Source organism: Trachypithecus francoisi, unplaced genomic scaffold, assembly GCF_009764315.1.
Source record: "Trachypithecus francoisi isolate TF-2019V2 unplaced genomic scaffold, Tfra_2.0 Lachesis_group11, whole genome shotgun sequence".
Classification (NCBI taxonomy): Eukaryota; Metazoa; Chordata; class Mammalia; order Primates; family Cercopithecidae; genus Trachypithecus; species Trachypithecus francoisi.
The window spans coordinates 42904270-42917740 of NW_022681456.1; positions in this window are offsets into that span (position 1 = coordinate 42904270).

Consider the following 13471-nt stretch of genomic DNA (forward strand, 5'->3'; position numbering starts at 1 on the left):
TTCCCAAATTGTATACAATCTTACTTAAATTTTCAAACTGATTAATAAATTTGATGAAGGGAAAGTATGTGCATTTATCAGTCACCTAAATGGTGCCACTATGCTTTTTCATCTATTAATATATTGCATCTTCAAAATATACTATGTTAATATGTTGCTTTTTGCATGGAAAAAATTGGGTTGTAGTTTGGTACACAGTTTTAGGTCATATACTTAGCAAATGGTGAAGCTGGAATTAGAACCCATGTGTCTCTGACTTCAAACTCTTTACCTTTATACCATATCGTAATAACCATGTATTTGACCAAAGTCAAAACTCCACACTTATATAAGTGAATAATGTATAAAATGAGCACAGATTCCAATGATTATCTTAAATTAAATTTTAAGATATTTAAAGTTTTATGATATCTTAAAGTAATATCTTAACATTTAAAGAGCTAAAAAAGAAATTACTATAGTCATGAGAGCAATATAAGCTATTAATATTCAAGGATAAATATGTATTTTTTCCATCTTAAAATCAAAACATATTACACTGAAAAAAATGTATGTACTTCTTTGGGCTAATGTGCTTGCATTTTATACTTGAACTGTGAATTTATAATTTTATTAGAAGGCAAAAAAGAAAAATATATCAATTTGTATTTCTCATCAAGAATTCAAATGCAATACATTAAACTATAATCTCATTGCCAATTTTTTCTCACCCTTGCTTCACCTTTACCTCCTGATCATCTACACAGAACAAATATTTATTATATACTTGAACCATGATAGAGCCAAGAATGTTACCACTGCTTTTTTACACCATCTTCTTACTTAAGCCTGTCATTCACTGATGGCTTTCCATTGACTATAGGACAAAATCCAGCTGTAGCATACAAAATTGGCAATGACCTTACTTTTGATTATTTATCCAGCAGATTTTTGCCCTCTCCCATTGGCACTTTATACTCTAATAAGATTAAAATACCTGGATTTTTCTGAGCAGTTTATCTCTATTCCAGACTAAATGTAGAGCAGATGTCTAATATAATCCTAGGGTTGACTTCTTTCTTTTTCTATCTGTTAAATTCATAATTATCGAGTGAGTAGTAGCTCAATCACTACTTCCTTTTGAAGCATTCCTTGACTTTTAAAGCAGAATTAAAACTGTCCTTATCCTTAGCTCTTTTGATAGGTATTAATGCTACCTTTCAATATTCCCAGGTCTTCTCCTTCTGAGTCATAGTAAGTTTGCACTTTAATAACTACATTGCATTATGTATGACCATATTATTATTGTTAAGACAATGTGACCCTAGACTTATCTAAGCAGAAGATTTTAAGAGCCAGTTATATCCCATTTTTCCCTTTTTAGCGAGCCACTCACTCTGGCATACTAGTTTATACTTCCTTGTATTTGAGATTGACAGTTATTTATGTTTTCTTTTTTCTTAGCAGTTTAAAGATGTTATTCATTTATCTTTTGAGTTTTATTGTGTCCTAAAGGCTAAGTGCTCTAAGTAAAAAGTAAAATTATCCAGCATGTATTTAAAAATGAATAAGCAAATAAATAACTGTATGTTGTATACAAGAGACACATCTATAACATAAAGCAATTGGTAAGATAATATAAAAAATTCAAGTTTTAGCTTAAAAGAAAGCTGATGTGATTGTTTTATCAAATAAAGTAAATGTTTAAGTCCAAATCATTATAAAAGAATAAAATGAACACTTGAAAATTATGATCTTAATTCACCAAAAGAAAAATGTGATTCTAAATTTTGATATGCAATTTTATTTATCTATAAAATATTATACATTTTATATATTTAATTTATTTATACATAAATATTATATATGTAACAGAAATTGATAGAACTACTAGAAGAATAGACATATTCAAAGTTAAAGTTGAATGCTTTAACATGTTTCACAAGCACACTAAAACATGAAGAATATAAAATATTTGAGTGATAAATTTAACACACTGTACCTAATTAACATGTATAAAACACTGAACACAATATTTGCAGAATATGCACTTTTTAAGTATGTATTTAACATACACAAAAATGACTCTGATAGGTCATAGAGCAAGCCTCAAGAAATATAAAGAATTGAAATCATATATAATATTTTTTACCACCATAAAACAAGATGTGAATCTATGAGAAAAATGAACACTAGAGAATCTCTGTAAGTTTGAGAATTGTTTGTAAATGACCCATGAATCTAAAAAGATACAATAGTTGATACATCACTGCATCAATTCAATGAAAATGAATAGTAAAAGAAAAATTAATGCATGATACAATCAAATTATAGAGCAAAAAATTGATTTTACCAGGTAAATGCAATGAATACCCCTTGATAATACTTTTCAAGAAAGAAAAGAAAGAAGCAGTCAATCATTATCAAAAGTGAAAGAGAAAATAGCACCACTACAGATCCGAGTTAGACATTACAAAAATAAATTTATAATGAAAAATTTGTTAATACATTTCAGATTTTCAATGATAGGGATAAATTTCTAGAAAAATGAAAGTTACCAAAACTGACACAAGAAGAAATTTAAAAATATGAAAAATTGCATAATTATTAAATAAGAAGGATCTATAATAGGTAATTATAAACTTTTCCATAAAGAAAAGTTTTAGGCTCAAGTGGCTTGAGGAAAATTATCGCAAATGTTCAGGGAATAAAACTGATCTTCTATAAATATTTCCTCACAATAGAAAAAGAAAGATATTCTCTAATCAGTTACATAAAGCTAGCATAACCTTGAATAGCAAAACTTGACATAGATATTAAAATACAATTACAGGCTAATTTTACTTAAAAATATTGACATTTAAGGATTTACTTCTCCAAAAATGATTCTTTTCAGGCTGACCTCCCAGAAGAAGGAAGGAAACTACTACTGTCAAATGGTTCAGAGAGAAGTTCTAAGTTACAAAATTGGTGGTTCAGGACACAAATTGTGTGACTATATATAACTGCAACCACAGGACTTCAATCCCAGCACCCAAACAATTCCACATATGTGATAAGATAGGTGAGTGCTTCTCCAATCATGAAAAATAAGATGGCAGAAATGGACTCACAAACAAGGTTTTGATATACTATACGGGTATACACTTAAGGTTTGGACTCAGCTGTATTATTACCCATGAGAAAGGACTGATGTTCTCCCATTCAATGAGGACTAAATTAAGATAGTGAAGGAGTCCAAGATTCTTCTTGGCCAACACCTGTGACCAAAAAAAGAGAAAGAGAGAGAAAAAAAAAAAGAAAAGAAAACAAACAAACAAACAACAAAAAAAAAACGTGGCTACCAGCCATCATTGTGCAGCTTAACAGTGTCAGAATTAGGAAGACTGTTGCACTTGAGAAAAGCTGGTTACCCGGCTCTACTTGTGACCTGTAAACAGTCACAAATTTGACAGATACCGGGAATTACATAATTCCTTCTGATCTTCTTTCTTCAAATTTCTTAAAAATAAGTTATCTTTCTATTCACCATGGGTTGAGCCATAGTTCTATGGCTCAAAGACAACCAATTAACACCTAACATTGCATAATATTTTTAATATACATTATGTACACATGTAATTTATAATATTTGTAACCTTAGTATTTCATTTAACACTTTATCACCAATGTTTTACATATCATTTTAAGCAGAAAATATATCTCATCTTCAATTTTTCAAAATAATTTTATTTTAGGGGGGCCTAAAACATATGTGCTGAAAATAAAGTTTTCTCTAATTTGAACTGTTTAAGTGCAATTGCAGACTTAAAATAAGAAGTTATTGTGACATTTTATTTACTAAATGTTCAAGTGCTTTTGATTAAGAAATTAATCTGAAACTCTTTGAGTCTTGATTAGAAAATTGATGCTTCTTCTCCATAGGAAGATTATACGTTATGTAGGTTTTGTCAGTTGGATGTTTTGCCTATAATGTCAAATCTAAGGCAGGTATCACAAAAGCAAGGAAAGTGTAACACTTATTCTAATAGAGAAATCTAGTATATATGGTCAAGTAGTGATGGTGGCAGTGAAACTGAGAAGTCTGGACACAAAAACAAAAGCGTCCAATGGATGTGAGACTGGCACAGATATTCTTACTAGCACTGACATTCTTCTGGGGTGATAGGCCTGTGTTCTTGGCTGTCTGAGTTCATTCTTCCGCCCAATCCACTTTCTAAGTTCTATTATGCAGTTACGTTTTGTTGAATCTGTGAGATACCCAATAATATATCTTTCTTATCCCGAAGTTGATCAGTTTTAGTTTCTGTTTTCAAAACCAAGAATGCTGACTGGTAAAGAACTGAAACACTAAAGTTAGATCCATCACTGTCAAGTCAACCTCAGACTGACAGAATAAACGAACCATCTTTAACCTGAAATCATTATTCTTAGGCAACTCAATGTCTTATTTCCTTTCAAAAAAGAGAAGATCATCTCTAGAATCACTTTAATCTGTGTTTTTAAAAATGTTTAAATGATGCAATGGGAGTAGGAAAATAATTAGATTTGTTACACTGTAAAAGATGAGCTTTATTCTTCCTTCATACCTCCTGCTACTAATAACTACAATTATATTTGGAGTTTCCAAAACAACCATTTTAACTGTACTAATGATCAAACTGTATGTCTACTTATTAATTTTTATACATCTATAATTAACCATTTTTTCTGCAAGGTAAGAGTCCCATTTTTTTTTTTTTTTGAATTTTGGGATTATGTTTCTAGTTCCTTATTTGTAGACTATAGAGTTTTAAGGTCATTGCTAGTATTTTATTGGTTTTTGAGGTTGAGAATATTATTTCACTTCTCTGTGTTTATCACAGTAAAATTATGTGGACGTTTTCAATCTAATTCATTAGGAATTTGTCTGCTTAGATCTATAATAATCACCTCATATCCCATGAATCAAATATACCCACTCTTGAGACTTTAGTTGTTAAAATTCTTCTATATATCTCACAGAGTATCCCTATACATGTGATATACACATGCTATTTTACACAACTGGAATCACATAATTCCTTGTTTTTACTAATCTGTTCTTTTGGCTTAACGATGTCTCATGGATTTTTATAATGTCAGTACATATAAATCTGTTATCAAAACTTTAAGGACTGCATAGTTTTCAGTTGAAGCATGGATGATAATATTTTCACCCATCCTGTGCTTTGTTTTATGTCAAATTTATCAATATTTTATTAATATCAATATCAATATTTCCATTTATCAATACCAATACTGCAATGATAAAATCATAGTGTATATTTTTTATTTTTCTACATATTAACTCCTAAGTTTACTTAGCATTTGGAATCCTGTTATACAGAATCATATTTTGTTTTGTATTACCACTTACCTTTCAACAGGGGTTTTAAAACGTTTAAAATTTCATCACAAATGAATGAAAGTTTTTCTTTAATAGGAATTGATATGTGGAAGCTATGACCTGAGGACAGATTGTTGCTGCTATGTGGTGCAGGGTAACCAATGTTTTGAAGAAACGGTGTCATCTCTTTGGCTTGAGAAACCAGATAACAGGGTGCCTATAGAGGCTAACTGCTAAAACTCAAATATATGAAGAAAATGTATATAGGACTATATTATGATAACTACAGCAGAAAGGACAGAAGAAAGCATAAATAGCTAACATAGTTGCAAAATGCCTACTTTTTCATAATGCAGTCTAAAATTAGCTCTATGTTGATTATAAAAATTTTAAGATATATATATTGTAATCTCCAAAGCAGGCATTACAAGAATAATATGAAAAATATGTAAAAAGCCAGTAGATTAAATATAATAAAATACTAAAAGTGAGTTAACTAAACTGTGCTGCACAGTGGGGAAAGTATAATGAGTTAAATATATACAACAATAACAGTAAATAACAAATCTTATTTATATATATAGGAATAATGGGTGATAAAGTCATATAAAAATAATTCTAAATCCTGCCATTTTCATAAACCAATGAACACCGACACGTTTTTGTTTTTTGCTTTTTACGTAATTCCAGGTATACAAGCGCATGGATATATTGTTCAGTGGTGAAGTCTCGACTTTTAGTGTACTAGTCACCCAAATAGTGTACATTGTGCTAAATAGCTGGTAATTTATTCCTTATCCCTCTCCCATCCTTCCACCCTTTGGAGTCTCCAATGTCTATTATTTCATTTTGTATATCCATGTGTATTTACTGTTTAGCTCCCACTCATAAATGAGAACATGTGGCTTTTGAGTTTTTGTTTCTGAGCCATTAAGGTAGTGGACTCTAGTTCCATCCATGTTGCCACAAAATACATGATTTTATTTTATTTTTATGTCGAGTAGTATTTGATGGTATATTTATGCCACTTTTAAAAATCTAATCATTCATTGATGGGTCCCTAGGTTGATTTCATTTTTTTTTTTGGACAGAGTTTTCACTCTGTCACCCAGACTGGAGTGCAGTGGTGTGATCTCAGCTCTCTGCAACCGTCGCCTCCTGGATTCAAGTGATTTTCCTGCCTCAGCCTCCCCTGTAGTTGGGATTACAGGTGTGCACCATTCACAACTTTTTTTTTTTTTTTAAGAGAAGGAGTTTCACCATGTTGGCCAGGCTGGTCTCGAACTCCTGACCTCAGGTGATTCGTCTGCCCAGCCTCCCGAAGTGCTGGGATTACAGATGTGAGCCATTGCACCAGGCCTAATTCTGTGACTTTTTTATTGTGAATAATGCTGCAATATACATACAAATGCAGTTATCTTTTTGATATAATGGTTTTTGTTCCTTTGTAGAAAACCAGTAATAAAATTGCTGGACTGGAAGGCAGTTCTAATGTTACTTCTATGAGAAATTTCCATACTGTTCTCCACATCCTCACCAACATCTGCTGGTTTTTGACATTAATAATAGCCATTGTAATTGATGTGAGATGGTGTCTCATTGTGGTTTTGATTTGCATTTCTCTGATGATCAGTGATGTTGAGCATTTTTCATATTTGTTGGTTACTCGTATATCTTCTTTTGAGAAGTGTCTGTTCATGTATTTTGCTCACTTTTTATGAGGATTTGGGGGGACCTTTTCAGTTTTATTGAGTTGTGTGAGTTTCTTGTAGATTTTGGGTATTAGCTTTTTGTCAGATGTTTGTTTATAAATATTTTCTTCCATTCTGTAGGTTGTCTGATTACTCTGTTGATCATTTTGCTGTGCTAAGCTCTTTAGTTTAATTAAGTCCCATTTGTCTACTTTTGTTTTTTTTGCATTTTCTCTTGAGGATTTAGTCATACATTATTTGTCTAGGCCAATGTCAAGAAGAATTTTTCCTAGGTTTTCTTCTGGGATTTTTACAGTTTTAGGTCTTACATTTAAACATTTATCTTAACTTAAGGTTTGTATATGCTGAGAGACAGGGATCCAGTTTCTTTCTTCTATAGATGACCTTCCAATTTTTCTAGCACCATTTAATGAATAGGGTGTCCTTTCCCCAGAGTTTATTTTTGTTAGCTTTGCCAAAGATCAACTGGTTGTAGTTGTGTGGCTTTATTTCTGGTTCTCTTTTCTGTTCCAGTGGTCTATATGTCTATTTTTATACTAGCACTATGCTTTTTTGTTTACTATAGCCTTGTAGTATAGTTTAGTGTAGTATAATCTGGTAATGTAATTGTGAAACCTCATGTTTTATTCTTTTTGTATAGGATTGCTTTGGCTATGTTAGATTTATTCTGATTCTACATGAATTTTAGAAATTTTTTTCCTTATTCTGTGGGGAATGATATTGGTAATTTCACAGAAATTATGCTGAATCTGTAGATTGCTTCGAGCAGTAGATCATTACAATAATATTGATTCTTCCAATTATGCACATAGGGTGCTTTTTCCTTTGTTTGCATCATCTATAATTTATTTCATCAATGTTTTATAGTTCTCTTTGTGGAGACTTTTATACCTTTGTGACTATCTGTATTCCTAGGTATTTTATTTTTCATAGCTATTGTAAATAGGATTGGGTTCTTGATTGAGTTCTCAGCTTGTAAGTGGTATATTAAAATGCTGCTGATTTGTGTAAAACGATTTTATATTCTGAAATTTTATTGACATAATTTATCACATTTAGGAGCCTTTTGGAGAAGTATTTAGGGTTTTACAGATGTAAGATAATATCATCAGCAAACAGAAATTTTTTAACTTTCTCCTTTCCAATCTGGATGCATTTTATTTTTGTTCTTGCCTGACTGCTTTAGGTAGGACTTACAGCACTGTGTTAAGTAAGACTAGTGAAAGTGGGCATCTTTGTCTTGTTCCAGTATGTAGGGTGAATTATTTCAACTTTTCCTTGCTGAATATGATGTTGGCTATGGGTGTGACATATATAGCTTTTATTATGTGGGGGTATGTTTCTCATTTGTCTAATTTGTTAAGGGTTTTTATCATGAAGGGATGCTTGAATTTTTTCAAATGCTTTTTCTGACATATGTTGAGACAGCTCAGAGAAATAAGATTCAGAGAGTTAAAAAAATAAAACATATGTCACCATGATGTTAGGAGTGGTAAGGAAAATTACTTTTCACATTTTTTTCATTCTCTTTGCAGATACATATGTTTAAGTCTATAACAATATCCATCTCTATATATCCTCTCAAAAATTAAAATAGTGAATAAATGTAACACAAAATATCATAATTACACACTTAAATATTAAGTAACACTTAGAATGCTGACCAACTGCTGAGCATTTTGCTGAGTATGCATTCAAAAAATAGGAAAAATTATTGCTGAGTCATGCATTCAAAAATAGGAAGAATACTAGCAATCAACAGAAATATGAGCAAAGATTTAAAAAATATTTCATAAAAGAAAATATTCAAGTAGTCAATAAATGCGTGCAAACATTCACAATTTCCTTTTCTTCAAATATATTAAACTAAGATGACATTTTAATATCACATTATGCAGAGAATGAAGCAAGATGGCTGAATGGAAGACTCCACCAATTGTTCCCTCGACAAGGGCACCAATTTAACAACTATCCACACACACACACACACACACACACACACAAAATCTTCTTAAGGAAGAAAAAAAAATCAGGTGAGCACTTACAGTACCTGATTTTAACTTCCTACACTGAAAGAAGCATTGAAGAGGACAGGGAAGAGTCTTGAATCACCAATGACATCTCTTCTCCATCCCCCAGCAGCAGCCCTGTGGCACAGAAAGAGAATCTGAGCACTTCGGAGAGAGTAAGCACAGCAATTGTGAGACATTGCATTGAACTCAGTGCTGACCTGTCACAGTGGCAAACAAAACAAGGCTTAACTCACCTATCTCCCCACACCCCAATGAAGGGAGTGTTTAGATTAGCCCTAACTAGAGGGGAATCACCCATGTCAGCTGTTAGAACTTGAGTTCTGGCAAGCCTTTTCACCCACGGGCTAAAGTGTTCTGGTGCTCTAAATAAACTTGAAAGACAGTCTATGACACAAGGCTTGCAAATCCTAGGTGAGTGCTAGGGCTTTGCTGGGCTCAGAGCCAGTGGAATTGAGACCATGTGACCTTCTGAGATACCAGCTGGGGCAGCCAAGGGAGTGCTTGTACACCCTTCCCACAACCTCAGAGTGAACAGTTTGCAGCTCCAGAAGAGACTCCTGACTTCTGCTTGAAGACTGGAGAAGGAAGAATAAAGAAGACTTTGTCTTGCATCTTGGATATCAGCTCAGCCACAGTAAGATAAGGTGGTAGTCAGAGTCATAAGGTCCCTTTGGCAGGCCCTGGAAAATAATCCTAGACACACCTGGGATAGAAGGGAACCTGCTTCCTTGAAGGGAAGGACCCATTCCTGGCAGGACACATCACCTGCTGAGTAAACACCTTTTGGGAGCTAAATAACCAGCAGCAATACCTAGGTAGTATGCTGTGGGCCTTGGTTGAGACTCAGCACATTCCCAGATGTGGTGGCTATGGGGAGAAACTCTCTCTACTTGAGAAGAGTGAAGGAAAATTTAAAGTGGACTTTGTCCTATACCTTAGGTACCAGTAGCTCAGTCACAAGGGGTAGAGCACCAACCAGGTTCTTGGGGTCTCCAATTCCACGCATTGGCTCTTGGATAGCATTTCCAGACCTGACCTAGGCCAGAGGGAAGCCCACTCCCCTGAAGGGTGAGTCCCATGCCAGGCAGCACTCACCACAAGCTGACTGAAGAGCCCTTGGGCCTTAAGGTAACACTGGCAATAGTCCAGCAGTACTTCCTGTGGGTCTGTGGAAGTGGTGAAAACAAGGTGAGGTTCCTCTGTGCTGGAAAGGGGAGGGAAGACATTTTGATGGCCAGCACAACCACAGTACAACAGACCACCAGGTAGACTTCTAAGGTTTTTGACTACAATTCCTGGCCCCTGGACAGCACCTCTGGACCTACCAAAGATCCGGGGAAACTTGCTGCTCTGAAGGGAAAGGCACAAGACTGGATAGTTTCACCACCTGCTATGTAGAGCCCCAGGGCCTTGAGCAAACATAGGCAGCCAGGTAGTAGTTACAGTGAGCCTTAGGAAAGACTCAGTGCTGTGCTAGCTTCAGGTCTGATCCAGCACAATCCCAGTGGTAGTAGCCACAGGGGTACCTGTGTCATCATACTTCCAGCTCTAGGTGGCTCAGAATAGAGAGCGAGATTCCGTTTGTTAGGAATAAAGTAAGGGAAGAGAACAAGAGACTCTGCCTGATAATCCAGACAATTCTTCTGTAACTTATCCAGGACACCCAAGGTGGCATTTCTATGAGTCTGCACAAACCACAGTGTTACTGTGCTTGGTGTGGCCCCTAATGTAAATACAGCTTAGATCACAACACCTAAGTCTTTTTGAATACCTGGAAAGCCTTCCCAAGAAAGACAGGTACAAACAAGCCCAGACTACAAAGACTACATTAAAGAGTTAACTCTTCAATATGCAGACAGAGACAAACATCCAAAAGGATCGAGAACATACAGGAAAACATGACTTCATCAAATCAACTAAATGAGTTACCAGGGACCATTACTTGAGAAACAGAGATATGTACACTTTCAGACAGAGAATTCAAAATAGCTTTTTGGAGGAAACTAAAAAAAAGTCAGGATAACATAAAGGAATTCAGAATTCTTTCAGATAAATCTACAAGGAGATTGAAATAATTTTTAAAAGTTATGCAGAAATTATGAAGTTGAAAATGCAATTGGCAGAATTAATCAAGCAGAAGAAAGAATTAGTGAGCTTGAAGAAAGGCTATTTAAAAATGCATAGAGAAGACAAAAGAAGAAATGAATAAAAAAGAATGAAGTACACCTACAAGATCTAAAATGCTCTCAAAAAGGCAAATCTCAGTGTTATTGGCCTTAAAGAGGAGGTGGAGAAAGAGATAAGATTAGAAAATCTACTCAAAGAGATACTAACAGGGTACTTCCCAAACCAAGAGAAAGATATGAATATCTAAGTACAAAAAAGTTATACAACACCAAGCATGTTTAATCCAAAGAAGGCTACCTGAAGACATTTAGTAATCACATTCCCAAAGGTGTTAAGGATAAAGGATCCTAAAAGCAGCAAGAGAAAAGAAACAAATAACATACAATGGATATTGAGTATGTTTGGCAGCATGCTTTTCAGCGGAAACCTTACAAACCAGGAGAATGACATGACATATTTAAAGTGTTGAAAGAAAAAAATTACCCTAGAGCAGTGTATCTTGTTAAAATATCCTTCTAACATGAAGGAGAAATAAGGACGTACTGAGACAAACAAGAGCTGGGGAATTTCATCAACACCAGACCTGTCCTACAAGAAATGCTAAAGAAAGTACTTTAATCAGAAAGAAAAGGACATTAATAATAATAAAACATCTGAAAGTACAAAACTCACTCACTACTACTAGTAAATACATAGAAAAAAGCACAGTATTATAACACTGTTACCGTGGTGTGTAAGCAATTCTTAAGCAGAAAAACTAAACAATGTACCAATTAAACAAAATAACTACATTAACTTTTTAAGACATAGACAGTAAAATAGTAGAAATTTTAAAGGTAAAAAGTGGGGAATTAAGTTGTAGAATTTTTATTAGTTTTCCTTTTTCTTGTTCTCTTGTTTATGCAAACAGTGTTATGTTGTTATTGGCTTAAAATAATGGGTTATAAGGTAGTATTTGCAAACTTCATGGTAACCTCAAATAAAAAAAAATGATGGATACACAAAAAATGAAAAGGCATAGATTAAATCATACCATCAAAGAAAATCACCTTAACTAAAAGGAAGACAGGAAGGCTGGCAAGAAGGAGGATAAGACCACAAAACAATGAGAAAACAAATAATAAAATGGCAGGAGTAAGTCCTTACTTATCAATAATAATACTGAATATTCATGGACAAAACTCTCCTATCAAAAGTACAGCATGGCTGAATGAATAAATAAAAAACAAGATCAAATGATCTGTTGCCTATAACAAATACACTTCACCTATAAGGAGATGCATACACTGAAAATAAAGTGATGAAAAATGATATTCTATTCCAATGGAAACCAAAAACGAGCAGGAGAAGCTGCACTTATATCAAACAGAATAGATTTCAAGACAAAAACTATAAGAGGAAAAGAAGGTTAGTATATAATGAGAGAGGGAGGGGTCAATTCAGCAAGAGGATATAACAGTCATAAATATATATGTATTCAACACTGGAGCACTCAAGCACATAAAGCAAATATTGATAATAAAGAGAGAGATAGAAACCCCAATAGAATAATACCTAGAGAACAACACTGCACTTTCAGCACTGGGCAGATTTTCTCAGACAAAAAAACACTGAAGAAACAGGGTTTCTAATAGATATTTACAGAACATTTCATTCAGTGGCTACAGAACGTACATTCTTTTCCTCAGCACATGGACTATTCTCAAGGACAGACCATATGTTAGCTCACAAAATAAGTTTTAAAAAGGTTTTAAAATTGAAATATCAATCACCTTCTCTGACCACAACAAAATAAAGCTAGAAATCAACAACAAGACAAATTTTAGAATGTATAAAATACATAAAAATTAAACAATATGCTCCCGCATGACTAGTGGGTCTATAAAGAAATTAAGCAGTAAATTTAAAAATTTATTGGAACAAATGATAATGGAAACACAATATACCAGAACCTATGGGATACAGTGAAAGCAGTACTAAGAAGGAATTTTATGGCTATAAGTGCCTACATCAGAAAATAAGAAAAACTTCAAAAAAACAACTGAATGGTGCATCTTATGGGAATAAAAAAAGCAAGAGCAAACTAAGCACAGTATTATTTGAGGAAAAGGAATAATAAAAATCAGAGCAGAAATCAATGAAACTGAAATGACAAAAACAATACAAAAAACAAAAAGTTGATTTTTGAAAAAATTAAAAAATTAACAAACTTTTAGCCGGACTAGGAAAAAAGAAGGAAGACTCAAATAAAT